Raw genomic sequence first — 17110 nt, 5'->3', positions numbered from 1 at the left:
GTTTTTACCAAAAAAGCTTAGTCGAGCTAAAATCCAGATTGTCTTAAATTCCAGCTAAAATCATTCCATAGCTCAAATGAGTCGAGTATGGTCTTATCATATTACATTTTGGTCGAACATTGTCTTTTCATAAGTCTGTAACTGGACCTGGGCCTTGTCGGAAGGACATGAAAAGCTTTGATATATTCTTCATTTAATTCCAGTTCAAATAGTAGGCGAAAATTTTTTTTCTGTTTTCCTGAATTCCTTGAGTCGAATGGAGGATTCTTTCTATAGGGAATCCTTGCTGTTTCTAAAAAACTTAGCTGTTACATAGTTTTAACGCTAAAAACCTCATATCTTGCCAAGTAAACCACATTCACCGCATTCACCCCAAAAAGATGCGACTGCTCTGCGCTGATAATAGCTCACTGCAACAAGCTATTCACTGCAAACCTGACAATATTTTTACCTGGCCCAGGAAAGTTTAGAATTTTACCATAGATTATTGATTGTTGTTTTTGTTGCCATATAAAGAAGATCGTGACCTACGTGTTTACTTAGAAGTATCAAGGCAGGAAATATTTTAATTTCAGTTTAGTATTCATTGTGTGTTCAAAAATGGCTCCTTTGGTGGATCCTCGTATTGTGACCAGTCAGGCCCATCGGTCCTAAAAACTGTACAAAGTATCGCGTCCATAAATGTCAAAGGCGAAATCATGCAGATAAAGAATGTCCGCCAAGATGTATATAGTTCGTTTTTTGTGATCATAGAAATTTCTCTCAGTTGGCTTGCATATGTAGATATAGCGTTCATAAGCCATCAATAAAACAATTATTCCGTTACCAAACAAAGAGACATTCGACCTGAAACAAATTTTATTGCAATTAGCGCTATATCACACATGCTGAAATTCAAAAGCTGCAATACCCGCATTGATCAGTCAAGACTAAACAAGGAGGCGCGCTAATGTTCAATGACACATGATGTTTCGACTCCGCTGATCGACAATCTTGTCTCAACTGTCTACCAATAGAAGCATTATTTAAATCTTGATTGATTCTCAAAAAAGGACAGATGACCAGTTCAAAAAAGAGTTCACATCAGTGAGATAAATTTGAATGAACACTCGGACAAACTAAACGACAGACATGAAATCAACTCTAATGCAAATTTATAAGTGTAAAAAACAACAATTTCATTAATAGTTTATCGTTGTCAAAAGCACACATTCGGAAATTTCAATTACGCCTCTTGAAAAGCCAATTGGGCCTTCCAACAATCAACATAATTGATAAATCCAATTGTAAACAATTAATTTTAACCAAAAAAACCAAATGAGTGCAAAATCAAATAGACAAAACCACAAAACTCAATAAATCTCCAAATGTGTGCAAGAAAAATTAATCCATTTTATGCCTCATTATTGATTTACGATGATTTTGATATATGAGATTGGAGATAAAGACAGCAAAAAATAAACAAAAACGGTAAGAACTCAAAATTCTTGTAAATATTTCATTGGTCTTCAGTCATGCAGACTGTTAAGTTTTTTTCTGCCGCTACTGCAACACATGAGATATTTCATTACCCAGACTGTGACGAAACTAAGGAGAGAACATGTAGAGTCAAAAGTGAAATAAATTTTAATTTTTACAAAAACAAATAGTTTCAAAGTATTCAAAAGCAAAAACTAAAAAAAAGTTAGGAAGATTTGTCAGAACTTGTTAGGACCTCAAATACACCTAGTATTGGGACTTAATAACAATAGATAAAAAGAACAAAAGTTGACGAAAAATATACATTTTTTTTCAATGAAAACAGGTAGTGTCAACAAAACCCTATTTTGTGTTTTCAACTTTGATATATTATTATAAAATCGACAGACGTGGATACAAAAAGGGTTGTGACACTTGAGATCACACTTCTTTATTTAACAAGAGTAAACAATAGAAAAAACAGACGACAGACAATATATCAAACCGAATGCAATTTTGCATTATCTGAAAAAAATGAAGCAACTAATTTTCGCAAACAGCGAAGAACGAAAGCAAAAGATCAACATCCAGTTTTCAAACTGAACTTCAAACTGTTTCTCAATAGCTTCTTTGGTAACAATTTCAGTTTTTCAGCTTTCTTGGCCTCTATTAAAGTTAGAGACCTTTGATCCATAGAAGAGTGGTGAATTCAGAAAAAAAGACCTCTGCAGTCATTAGCATATATATATATATATATATATATATATATATATATATATATATATATATATATATATGTATATATATATATATAATATATATATATATATATATATATATATATATATTGACATCGCAATTTCAAAAACAGGTCACCCACGCCAGATAATTACAAACTAGCTCATAAGTGAAGTCTGTCTTCATTGCTCGTGGAATTTTTGTTTTCTAATTTTTCTATAAATTATCAAATCATATTAACAAAATCTCGAATTTTTGAAAAAAAAGAAAAATTTAGCTTAAAAAATTATAATTTCTTAAGTTTTTTTGTTTTAAGTATTAAAAATCAAAAACAACATCACCGAAAACTTCACAAAAACTACTGAAGACAAACGCATAAAGTTGATTACGAAACAACTAGAAGTTCTTCATAAAAAAATCGCAAAACAATATTAGGCGCCAAAATTTCTTCCTTTAATCTGAAACAAAATTTTAAACAATTCTCGTTGAAATGATTTTTTCAGATATCTCGATTAGGTTTAGCTACTAAACCAGTCGATCTTGTATGAAATCCGAATATAGTACGAGTTCAACTATAAATAACCAAGTTGAAATAGAGAAAACCAAATATGAAAGCCAAAAGGAGGCAAAAATAAAATTTCAACAGTTTTGTAAATAAATTTTACTGCTTCATTTTTTTCTTCTCGAAATGACTATTAGTTGGAAAGTAAGTTTAAAATTAGATTCGCTTGATTAATAATGTATTATGCTTTTGATTATTGAGTTTCAAGGGTTATCAAAAAGACAACACAAACAATCAGAATTCAAAATTGATTGTTATATTTAGTCCAACATTAAGTGTCCAGTCAAAAAAACGATTAGCAACAAAGTAAAACTATTGATGAGCTTATGTCGTTCCTCTACTTAAACCAATGATATCTTTGGCTACTCTGACTTTCACAAAACTACAGAAAAATACGTATTTTGTCAGGAAACATCTTTCGCAAAAAAACCATCTTTCGTCAGAAACATTGTTACAATTTCTATGAAATCTGTTAGTTTGGGGTTTCAGTAGCGGAAAAGAGAACATATCAATTGGGACGAACTGTTGTTGAGAACTTCTAGTGTCACAGTCAACGAAACTCTTATTTGCCAAACACTAATTCAGACAACAGCATATATTCATCATTAAAACAATTGCATCACAATTGTGTTTAGTTTGACAGAAAATGACACAGAAACTAAATAAAGCTCAAAAATTCGAGCAATACTCTAAAGACCAGAAAATGAAAATTTGATCCAAATGCAAATTTATTTTGTTAAAAAAACAACCGTGAGACAGAATGAATAGCCTAATTATCGCCTCAGGTTTACTAAGACACCTTAATATTGAAAATGGTATCGTAATTGGGCAAAAAATTGTTCCCCATTTTTAAAAACAAGTAACAATTAAGCATAGCCGTAGAAAAGTTTCTCTTATCCCAATACTGAAATCACCGAGACCTTTTGTTTGTTAGAGAATGGCAAACCTACAAAGAAACGAAAAGTAATCAATGCGGTAAACTAGAAACTAAGAACAATTTCTAGGTTTCATTTAGAACTCGTTAGAACTTCCATTAAAAAATATCTGTTTTGGGGACTCAAACATACTGAACACAAAAATGATGAAATTTTTAGTTTAAAAATTATCGGAGTCATTAGTTAATGAAATTTTTAGTGTAAAAGTTATCGGAGTCATTAGTTTCCCATAAACCCACTAAGACAACAGCAAACTTTCAAAATAAAAAGAAATGCGTTACACTTGGTAGTATTTATCAGAAAATTGAGAAACAGAAACTATAAACTAAATAAAAACAGAAGAATCACTACAAAAAAGCAAGAAAACCTATATCTAAATGCAAGTTGCTGTTTGTTTTAATCTATTGACCACATAGGGAAAAAATAAAGCTTCGATATTCCCGTAGTGTTACTAAAAACACGTAAATGTTGAAAATATTAGCATAATTGGACAATTACAAGCTTTTTTTTCTCTAAAAAATCTCAAATATATGAACAAAATCAATATTAAAACTAAAATATTCTCAAAAATTTAAGCCCCAATAACTAAACGATAAGAAATTTGCAAAAACTCTTTATTATAGCACTCTACGCCTGACGGGCTTTCTGTTGATACCACTCTCAACTCTCTAAGCAAATTTGACCTGCAAATTTGACTGAACAAAAAACCTCAATGGAACCTACAGTTAGTTCCTTTCCCCACCAGTGGGGTCGGAACAATAGGGTGGGTTATTGAGACCAATAAAAAGAGAGTGAAGCTTTATCTTTATTCATGAAATGCTCACTATTATTTTTTCTTCAAAAAGTTGGACTAATGACATCATGCTATTGTGTAATCAGTAACGAGATGCTTGTTTTTGTACTATTTCAATAAGTTTTGGATCTTTATTATTTTTATTGGGTTAGGGATATTGGCAGGAGGGAAAACATTTTTCAACAGAGATGGGAAAAAATTTCATGAATGAAAAAACATCAAAATATTTTTTATCCTCAAAATTAAGATATACTGTACAGATCTCTTTAAAAGATCACCATAAGATTATTTGGATTCGAAGTGTATAAAATTACGCTCAAAATTGCTTCTAAAAGGCTTAATTCAGAAGAAAATTTAAAATATGAATTTTATGCTATGGACTTTGAAATATGATAAGGGTCTGAAGGCTGACCAATTTTGCGGCTGATATGAATAAGTTTTGCAAAATTGTTCTGTTCCCGGGGGTATCATAAGATGGTGTCATCATAATGAAATCACATCAATAAAAAATCAAAAACATCTAAATGAGAGTTCATGAGAGTGAAATCTACTCAGCTAATTTTTGTTTGATTCATTTCGTTTTTTTTTTCTAATTTGAATCATCTACGTCTTTGATATTATTCGTCCTTATATGAGTAAAAATTTACAATGAAATCAACGGAAATTTTTCGAAATCAATTTAATTTGAATTGAAACAAAAAGATGCAGTGGCCCACAATGCCGCAACATCGTCACGGTCGCTATAATGCTTTTTGAGGGAAAATATACATACACGAAACTTAAATGTTATGTCAAAATTATCAAAGTTCATTATAAAATATAACAACAAGCGAGTGTGAGAAATCTATAATAAATACCAAAAATCATGATGCATTTAGATATCGCGAGCGTTAACACCTTGAAGTAACGACGGGAAACATGGTTTTTGATTTATTGTTTCCGACCCCACTTTAGTGGGAGGGTGGACATTAAGATGCAGAGGTATACCCCAAAAATTTCCGCCTTAGTAAAATTGGCTCGAAAATTAGATACATACCATGAACGAAATTAGGAGACATCCTTTGTATCTTACTTTTGCAAAAGGGGTTCCGCCAATTTTGCGAAATAAAAAAACATTTGGTGCGAAAAGTAGGTAACAAATCTTGTAGCACGTTTCCGCTCAATTTAGGTATCTATTATTCGCACGCATTTTGAGCATGCAATAAGCACTTTAATAAAGATTTAATTAAAGCTTTCAAAACTTTAAAGTGCTTTAAATACATGCAACCACAAAACCTGATTTTTTTCCGAAAAATCCCTCGCACATCAAAGGCTTTGTATATCAATGTGGGACTGGCCGATTTTAATAATTAGTAATAAAACAGTACTAATAAGTAGTAATAAGTATTAATAAAGTACAATAAGTAGTAATAAAGTAGTAATAAAGTTCTACTAATGGTAAGAAGTTAGGCTTAATTAAATAAGTAGTAATTAAGTTAGGCTTAATTGCGGATTGTATTCGAAATCGAGCTACATTGCGTGCGAAAAAATCGATACATAAATGAAGCGGATGCGTGATACAACTCGGCGCGAAAATTAGGTTATTATGTTTGTACTTGTATTTCGCGGCTAAAATTAGGACACTTTTGCGAACACGGGATACGATATTCCCTTCCATTTTGCCGGTTTCTGCTAAAGTAGCTATTTTCCGCAATATTGTTCCGTTTTCAATGTATTAACATAGTAAAAACAAACACGAGATACACACATCGGGCATAACTGCCCGTGACGATTTGGGTATACCTCTGCATCGTAATGGAAATATATACTCAAATGTGTTTTTTTGTTCGGTCAGTTTTGACCGATCGATATATTCATTGATGAGAGCTGTGGGGGTATCATTACAAAGCCCGTCCTGCGTAGAATATGAAATTTTAAAGACTTTTCGAAATTGGTTTTTTCATGGAGTTTTTTCATTCGACTGACTATCGTTCTTTTTGTTGTAAATTTAGCCCAAAATTTTTTTGTAAATTTTGCCCCAAAGTTTCCTCAATTTTCCTAAAAACTTCTTTGAATTTTCAGGCAACAGTGGAATTGGTTTTTCTCTTATGATAGAGTAGAGTTGCTTAAAGGTTTGGTCCGGTTTTTTAGCGACAATTTTTTCTAAATTTTTCGAGTTTCAGACTTCTTCATCAAAAATTTTTTCTAAATATTATTTATAAGTCCACTTTGTCAAAAATAGCCGGAAATAGAGAACGGGAGACAGCTGACGCAATCTTTTGAACTCTAGAAAAATAACTATACTTACTTTCGCCTACTCTATGAGTCTTCTCAACCTAAAATGTTCCCCGTTTCTCGCTTATTTAACTCAGTATGTGCCAAAAATTAATCAATTGGTTTTTTTGATATATTGAAACCTTTCATTTACATATTTACATAGTTATCTAGTTCTGAAATAATTTGAACAACTATCTGTTTTATCTGTTTTAATTGGACGCGTAGCTATAAAAGGACATGTTTTGTTCACTTTGAGGTTTCTTACGATTGAAAAGTATTCGGATTGTTTAGATGCGGAATCAGTATTTCAAAATGTTTTTGCAATTTTTGTTTTTTGTTAAATTAATTACCGACAACAATGATTGCTTTCGTGATTCAGTCAAAGCAAAGTTCATATATAAGAAAATGCGATCCAGCGAACGAAATTTATAATAGGTATTCAGGATGAGCTCAACTTTTATGGCTTTGACAAGTGCTTTTTGTAAACTTAATGTAATTTCTTTTGTTTGTATGCCTGTATTTTTCTTTTTGTAGTCTTATGGTTAAATCTCACTTAAAACACCCAATTGGCTTCTTTAGTTTGTACTAGTAAACGGCACCATGTTTTCAGTTGATATCTTATGGCTCTTGTGACTGTGTATATATTTGTTTTTTGAAAATTCTGAACTGCGCCCAATTTTCATCTTACATCTGTCAAATTGTAGTTTGGTCTCAATAAAGTCAAATCAATCCTTCTTTTATGTGTGAAATGAATATCAGTCTCTATAATGTTCTTTTGTTTATTATTAATGGTTTTTCGGCCTTGGCATTAAGAGTTTTCATAAAAAGGGTGCCTTTTTTGCATGTTTGATATTTTCGAGGTTTTTGTTGTTTGATTAATAATAAAAACATTAACGACAAGTGCAATTAGCATCTAAAGATTGCTCAAGGGAGCATATTTAATAATTATGTAGAACATTTTAAGGCTTTGACGGTTGCGAAACCGTTATCCTGTATAAATGTCTTAGAATTTTTAACTTCTACGCATAAATTTTACTCTTTTAGTAGTTGTTTGATATATATTGAGTAATGAAAGATCTCAATACCTTCCTGTAGATCTACTATGCACCAAATTCATATTTTGAGTTTGAAGCTGATGGCTTTTATGACTACAAAATTGTTTCCGAAAATGGAGAGTTTTCTTTTTATCTTTCCTCTTTTTATTCCTTTTCTGTAATCATGTAGCTCAAACTCATTTCTGACAGTTTGATCAAGTTTTGTTTAACCAATCACTGTTTTTAATTAGAAATATGATTTAAATGATGTCTTTAGGGCTTAGACGATATGTTTTCATAACAATTTTCAGGAGTTATTGATGATGTTAGTTAAATCTGTTTTTTCTTTTTTCCACATAAAAGTTTTAAGAAGAAGACCAATGATAATCAAACGAAACTCAAGTGAAAAATTACAAAGCTTTCAATGAATAACATCTTTAACACTTTCAAATCTGTGGTTTCTTAAAAATGTTTTTTGAAGCTTTTAGTTCTGTCATTATTTGGATTTTTGTTGATTTATGACCTATTCTTTCTGAAAAAAAACCCATTTAATTCCTAATGAATTGCAAGACAATTTATTTTTGTTTTTAGTTGAAGTTTTGATGGTTTTCATAGTTTCTGATGTTTTTTTGTTTTTTTAGGATTAACGGTTTTTTGAGGTTTGACTTTTATCGTACTGCTGTGAAAAGGAAGCTAGTTTCCGCAAAGACAGGTAGCATCCTATTGCTAGCAAGCCAAAATTCAATATTAATAGAGTTTTTTAAAATCAACTAATGGTTTGCTGACTTCGATATTAGGCATTTTCATTAATTTTTTGGATACCTGCCAATTTTGAGTTTTTAATTCTTTGCCTTAATATCACAGTAATGAGGAGGTACTTTTGGCGTTGAACAAGTTTTACATCAATTTATTTGACAGTCTTAGTGAATTGCTGATGATTATAACGGCTGGGTCACCGATTTTGTTAAATTGTTCTTTTTTTAGATTTTTGACTGCGTTTGTCGTTCTTTTCGTAGTTTTATAACATATTTTGGAAAATTGCGGATCTCAAATGCTTCCTGGAAAAGTGCGAATGAACGTGTCTCAATTGTTCCCTCAACTGAACTTCAAAATGTACTATATATTTTTGAGTTGATATCTAAACTTTTTAATCATTTTTAAAATAACTTTTTCAAAAATGGTAACATTTTGAACTATGCTCCTTTCTGCTGTTCTTTATTGAATCGTTACGGAGTCTTGTTAAGGACAGGTGTCATATATTTCATATTTCAGTACAAGTTAATTTGTTTTGTTTTTGGTTTTATCTGAGGCGACGCCATTTTGATTCTGTTAGGGCGTTATTAATAAATATAAATAATGTTGGTTGTTTAACAGAAAAAACAAAGATTTTGATTGCAAAACCAGGCGAATTTTTATGTTTTCAACTGGAAACCCTGACGGTTTCATAGGTTTTGAAAATCGAACAAATCAGACTTTTCTGGAGATCGAAAGCTGAACATAGCAAATTTTTTATACTCATACATATTAAAATTAATCATGCGAAGAAACCGATAACTTGGAAACTTTTTCCCTAAATGGAACACACACCAATAGTTTCCTCAAGAGATTTGCCGATATTGTTTGGTCTTCTGCTCTTTGGTATGAAACTTGGGAAGAGACCCTGCTATTATCTTAGTCAATTTTTTTCCTTCCTAGATGCATCCTGAAATTTTTTGTACACGTAAGCGTAAACTGTCAAGATATTTTGTCCAGAAGGGGAAGCAATTGATTTTCCTCTGCCAAAAGTAAAGATAGATCTTTATTCGCATCTTAAGACAACTAATTCAAAAATTTTTTAACGCGGCTTCGATTTTGTCCACGTCTCATCATTGTTTCAATTTTTTTTTCGCGTGGACAGTTAATTTTTGAATTATTTATGTTTGTCGAATTATAGGTGGTAAATTTTACATCTGCTTGCTGTGAAAAGAGTCAATTGTTTGTTTATTATGGGCAACGGTACAACGGTACTCACAAAATTCGCAACAAGTGAGCTATGTAGTCACGCTGGAAGAGTACTTCATCTTCAACCCATTGTCCAGTTATGGTGCCTGTACAATTAACTGAAACATCAGATTAGAAGTGCAGTTGTTTTCACATAAAACTAAACTACCAATTCGTACGCAACCCGCACGTCCACTTTTGTGACGTATATTTATATATATATATATATATATATATATATATATATATATATATACATATATATATATATATATATATATATATATATATATATATATATATGTATATATATATATATATATATATATATATATATATATGTGTATATATATATATATATATATATATATATATATATATAAAGCGAGACAGAGCAAAACTAGCACGCTTCATGAATTGAAGAACAAATGAAGGCGACGTACGAAAATGCACCTTCAATATAGATTTGGTGCAAAAATTGTTTTGAAAACCATAAACAGTTACGTTTTGTGGTGATGTCACTTTGTGTCATTCGTCTAGTTAGAGTTTAGGCACTGTTTCCTTTACACGGAACTGCTCATCACAGATTTAATTATTACAAACCTCCTTCCTCACAGTTTTCGTTGCGTTCTTAACCAGCATATTGAAAACACTGACAAATCCGGCTTTTTTAGGAGTTTTCCACTGTAGTTAAGTAGGTTAATAGGATCCGTTGGCAATCACTGCTACAAACTACCTTGTTCGTATAGTCAATGCACTGTTTATCTGCATGTACAAAATGGATAAGAACTCGGGCTAGGGAAATTTTTGAGCGTGCAGGTCTTATTATGATTAAAAAACTGTGTCACTTAGCTCAACATGAGACAGTTCATCAAAAGACTTCTTCGATAGCTTTTAAAAACTTTTTATCACACTTTTATCACTACTGATGTTCTCTTTTTGTATGAGTCCGATATCAGTTGTTAGGACCAGTACTTTTCTTGTAATCAATAAGTTACTAAGGGCTAGGGAAATTTTTGAGCGTGCAGGTCTTATTATGATTAAAAAACTGTGTCACTTAGCTCAACATGAGACAGTTCATCAAAAGACTTCTTCGATAGCTTTTAAAAAACTTGTTATCAAGCTTTTATCACTCCTGATGTTCTCATTTGTATGAGTCTTTTTTTTTAAAAAAAGTAACCGATATCAGTTGTTAGGACCAGTACTTTTCTTGTAATCAATAAGTTACTATTGAACTCTCATTTCGAATACAGATCTTTCTTGGGTTAAGTCTTTTTTTTGAATTTCATCGTATAATTTAATGATTTTGAAGCTAACTGAAAATCAAGTTTGCAGCGTGATTCTAATAACAAAGAAGCATAAGAGAAGAATTAGCAGCAAGTTAACAATTAGTTATAGGGCTCTAACGGCTATTTCTGTGACAAGAGAGCAAAAAGATCACTTTTCAAAAATCAATTTCGGCACTAATGTTCTTTAAGAAAAGGAAATTAGATTCATTAGCGTTTAGCTTTAATTAGGTGAACCATTTTTCAGGATTCTGATAATTTTCTTATTTTTGAATAAAATTGTTTTGAAAAAATCTTTTAGCTCCGTTTCTGCTGCTCAATGGGGCTTATTGGTAAACCTTGATGATGACTAAGTGCACAGTAAAAACTAAATATTCAACCAAATGTGAAGCAGTTTCACTTCTTATACACTTAAAAACTACCATTTCTTGTCTCATTTAGTGCAATCCACTAGTACAGAGTTAAGCTGGTAACACCGTTATCAGACGTATAGTTTGGGTTCTATCCCACTGACTCCAGTGGACGTCCCCAGATACTAATGGGACCGTAAAAAAGGACGTAAAACCAACTTGCAAAAATCTGTAAGCCACTTCGTGGATAACTTGAAAAAAAACCAGCTTAACTCTACACTTGTATATTAAATCTTTCAGCATATTCCTTGAACCTTTCTTTAGTACGTGTATATCTATAACTATGTATATAAACACATAATCTACACCTAAATTGTTTAAATCTAAATCCACTAATATGCTGATTTATATTACACAATATACATGTTATATATAGATTTTCTTTCATACTTACAGTAACAAATCAGACAGATCTCTGCGATTTGCAGATATCTGTGTTTCTTATATATTTCTTAGATTTCCCCTACTCTGAGATATGCGTTTGGGCCATTCGCATAATTTCGCAGATTTTATGACATTATGACATTAATTTATTTATCACAGTATATTATTTACAATTAGATCCACAAGATGAAATAGTCTCCAAATTATTATTATTAACTGGATTTTCCTTAGCCCTTTCATCAACTTGCTTTATTTCACTAACAGAATATACACCTCTAGGTTAATTTATTTCTGCGTTTTTTACATTCATATGATCCTTTATTCCACTGAAGGCAATGATGGAAACACAATACTCACATTTAATTACATTCACTACATAGTACTTTTTTAGATCAAAACAATTTATATCTTTAATAACCTTACATATTTTTCAAATTTGACTTGTCTTAATATAAGGGTTAGAATTAGAACTAAAACTGATGATAGGGCTACAATAAGAATAAGTATAACCACTTCCTGGATCTGAGTTGGATTTAGTAGTAGAATTGGGGCTATCACTAGAACTAAAATGGAACAAGTTGTGTGTCTAACTGAAATCTCTGCTTTATCCACTACTACATATTCACCCATATTTGAAGCAGTTTCACTTTTTATAGACTTAAAAACTACCATTTCTTGTCTCACTTAGTGCAACCCACTAGTACGGAGTTAAGCTGGTAATTAACCGTTATCAGACGGATAGTTTGGGTTCTATCCCCCTGACTCCAGTGGACGTCCCGAGATACTAATGGGACCGTAAAAAAAGGACGTAAAACCAACTTGCAAAAATCTGTGAAGCCACTTCGTGGATAACTTGAAAAAAACCAGCTTAACCCTACACTTGTATATTAAATCTTTCAGCATATTCCTTGAACCATTCTTTAGTACGTGTATATCTATAACTATGTATATAAACACATAATCTACACCTAAATTAACTAAATCTAAATCCACTAATATGCTGATTTATATTACACAAAATACATGTTATATATAGATTTTCTTTCATACTTACAGTAAAAAATCAGACAGATCTCTGCGATTTGCAGATCTCTGTGTTTCTTATGTATTTCTTAGTTTTCCCCTACTCTGAGATATGCGTTTGGGCCATTCGCATAATTTCGCAGATTTTATGACATTCTGACATTAATTTATTTATCACAGTATAATATTTACAATTAGATCCACAAGATGAAATAGTCTCCAAATTATTATTATTAACTGGATTTTCCTTAGCCCTTTCATCAACTTGCTTTATTTCACTAACAGAATATACACCTCTAGGTTAATTTATCTCTGCGTTTTTTACTTTCATATGATCCTTTATTCCACTGAAGGCAATGATGGAAACACAATACTCACATTTAATTACATTCACTACATAGTACTTTTTTAGATCAAAACAATTTATATCTTTAATAACCTTACATATTTTACAAATTCGACTTGTCTTAATAAACGGGTTAGAATTAGAACTAAAACTGATGATAGGGCTACAATAAGAATAAGTATAACCACTTCCTGGATCTGATTTGGATTTAGTAGTAGAATTGGGGCTATCACTAGAACTAAAATGGAACAAGTTGTGTGTCTAACTGAAATCCTTGCTTTATCCACTACTACATATTCACCCATATGTGAAGCAGTTTCACTTTTTATAGACTTAATAACTGCCTTTTCTTGTCTCACTTAGTGCAACCCACTAGTACGGAGTTAAGCTGGTAATTAACCGTCATCAGACGGATAGTTTGGGTTCTATCCCCCTGACTCCAGTGGACGTCCCCAGATACTAATGGGACCGTAAAAAAAAGACGTAAAACCAACTTGCAAAAATCTGTGAAGCCACTTCTTGGATAACTTGAAAAAAACCAGCTTAACTCTACACTTGTATATTAAATCTTTCAGCATATTCCTTGAACCTTTCTTTAATACGTGTATATCTATAACTATGTATATAAACACATAATCTACACCTAAATTAACTAAATCTAAATCCACTAATATGCTGATTTATATTACACAAAATACACGTTATATATAGATTTTCTTTCATACTTACAGTAAAAAATCAGACAGATCTCTGCGATTTGCAGATCTCTGCGATTCTCATGAATTTCGCAGATTTCCCCTACTCTGAGATATGCGTTTGGGTGATTCGCATAATTTCGCAGATTTTTTGACATTATGACATTAATTTATTTATCACAGCATAATATTTACAATTAGATTCACAAGATGAATTAGTCTCCAAATTATTATTATTACCTGGATTTTCCTTAGCCCTTTCATCAACTTGTTTTAACTCGCTAACAGAATATACACCTCTAGGTTAATTTATTTCTACGTCTTTTACTTTCATATGATCCTTTATTCACATGAAGGCAATGACGGAAACACAATACTCACATTTAATTACATTCACTACATAGTACTTTTTTTAGATCAAAACAATTTATATCTTTGATAACCTTACATATTTTACAAATTCGACTTGTTCTAATATAAGAGTTAGAATTAGAACTAAAATTGATGATAGGGCTACAATAAGAATAAGTATAACCACTTCCTGGATCTGAGTTGGATTTATTAGTAGAATTGGGGTTACCACTAGAACTAAAATTGATGATAGCATTAGAGTCAGAATTAGCATAACTACATTGATGAGTTTGACTTTTGATGAGTTTACAAAAATCATTGATGAGTTTGACTCATCAACTATAACACTACTATTGATATTATTCTCAAAAGGACAATCTATACCAAGACAACCACCATTGATTGTTTTATCACCACATTCACAGTCACCCAATTTATCTTCTTGATCCATTCTATAATGAAAAGCTAAAGTCTCACGAGACCAACCAGAATAATTGCAAAATTTACATCTATAGCCCTTATTAAAATTTCAATAAAATTTCAAGAGTGATCTTTGAATTTTAAACACTTATCTAATCATTCAAAACCAAAAGTTTTTAAAAGTAATGTAGTTACATTTTTATCTAACATTTGTTCACTCTTCTTAGCTAGTTTATTTCTGATATAATTAGCAAGATCTTCACTAAATTTTCCGTTATTCTCATATAGATCATATAAAACAGTTACACCCTTCCTATTTAAAACCTTTGTTACCTTTTTCATATATTTTGTATATATGTAATATCATCACTTGAATGTTCAACTTTTTCGTTGTCATGAATTTTGTTATTATTATTACTGTGACCATGAAAATGACTATTGATATTATTATAGCCACGACTATTAATATTAATATTATGTTGAAACATCTGCGTAGCAGGTTCCCTGGTCGGTGAAACCACTTCGCGGATAGTCGGGGTTCCTATTAAATTTAACATTAACTTTATCATTTACAGTAACATTGATTTTATCTTCAACATCATCATTGACAAAATCTTCACCATAGCCATAGTTATATAATGTATTTGTTTTATTTAACACAGTACTTGCATCTGCAGCCATACGACCAGCAGCTCTCACAGTTGTATTTGGACTCATTGGATTATAGATCGTAAGAGCTGAACAAATAATTCCAAAAAAAGTTGATACACACTTTAACCATTGAGCATTAACTGTTTCTTTTGTTAAAACATCATTCTGTATTCGAATACCTCTTGATGCAAGAAGTTCATTAAAACAGAACTCATAATTATCACGGTTAATAATATTTCTATCTGTGGCATTTGTCAATAGGTGTTTCTATAAGCAATAGCTTTTTTTATCTCTTCATTTGATAGTTCCTCTTTTAAACAAAGGGCTTTTATATCTAAGAAACCAACTCATGAAACATATATCATAGTTTTACGACTATCAATAATAATAAAAGTATCCTCTTTGATATTATATTTAATTATACCATTATGAAGAATAGAAGCCATTCCATCTGTGATTTTATAACAGCTACTATTCAACTTTTTAATTATATCATAGAAATTATGATTACGCCCATATGTTACATTAAAATTATTAAAGAGATCAGGTCTGTTATAAATTGTTATATAAATAGTATCACAACTCATTCTTGCTAAATTATTTATTTGAGCCGGTTTATGACACATTACAATCATTTGAAAGTTTTGATGTCTTTCTTCTGTGAAATAAAAACCTATATCTTTATCTAACTTATCCCCCATATCATCAAGAATAATAACACTATTTTTGAATTTAGGCATTTTTCTATTGTGATCATATTTATATCACACATTTTAATTTCAGGATAAGGTTTTCCAGTTTCTGAATTAAACTAATCTTTATGATCTTTGCAAACTATAATAACAGACATTTTGCATTTGGCATTATCTTAGACTTGATCTTTGATTTGGTCTTTGGTTTTGTATTTGATTTGGTTTTTGGTTTGGTCTTTGATTTAGTGTTTGATAGTATGTTTAAAATAATCTTTGAATCAGTTTTTGTCTTGGTCTTTGACTTGATCTTTGAGTTCATCTTTGACTTGATCTTTGTCTTGGTCTTTTACATCATCTTTGACTTGGTCTTTGACTTGACCTTTATCTATCTGTAACCGTGAACTGATTTTTCATCCCTGATATGATCAGCAATTTATTCAAGGACTAGATCAAAGGGTTGGTCTTTGGGTTTAGTTCTAGGTTTAGACATAGTCCCTGTCATAGTCCCGGTCATATCTTCAGACATAGTCCCAGTCATAGTTCTAGTTTTAGTTTCAGTCATATTCTCCTTTTCTCTAATTACATAAGGGCTTAATCCTTCAGTTGAAGTTGGTGGTCCATATAGTTTTATATACTGTCTGAGAAATTTGTCTTTCCGGTTCCTTATCCACCATAAATTATAGTATAAAATGGGAACTTTTCATATTCAAATATCACTAGCCATCTCTCTACAAATCCACCAAAATTATCTTCTAGTTTTGTATATTTACTTGGTATTGAATCATAAACTACAAAACATATTATAAATATGAAAATAAATATTATGACTAAACTACTCGTCTCCATTATTTTATATGACGAAATTTTGATCTTTACATTATGAAAAATGTTGATCTTTATATTATAAAAGTGTCGACCTTTATGTTATAAAAATGCTGATCTTTACTTTTGTGGAAATGAAGATTAAATATAATATTGAAAATAAAGCTATGAGTATTATCAAAATATAAGATATAGGTAGAGACCAATTGAAGTAGTAATGAGAGATCAGAAACCAGATAGCATCCGTGAAACGGCTTCGCCGATTAATGCCAAC

This window comes from Convolutriloba macropyga, chromosome 1 (genome assembly GCF_964194025.1).
Source record: "Convolutriloba macropyga chromosome 1, txConMacr16.3, whole genome shotgun sequence".
Classification (NCBI taxonomy): Eukaryota; Metazoa; Xenacoelomorpha; order Acoela; family Convolutidae; genus Convolutriloba; species Convolutriloba macropyga.
This window is presented reverse-complemented; position numbering follows the sequence as displayed.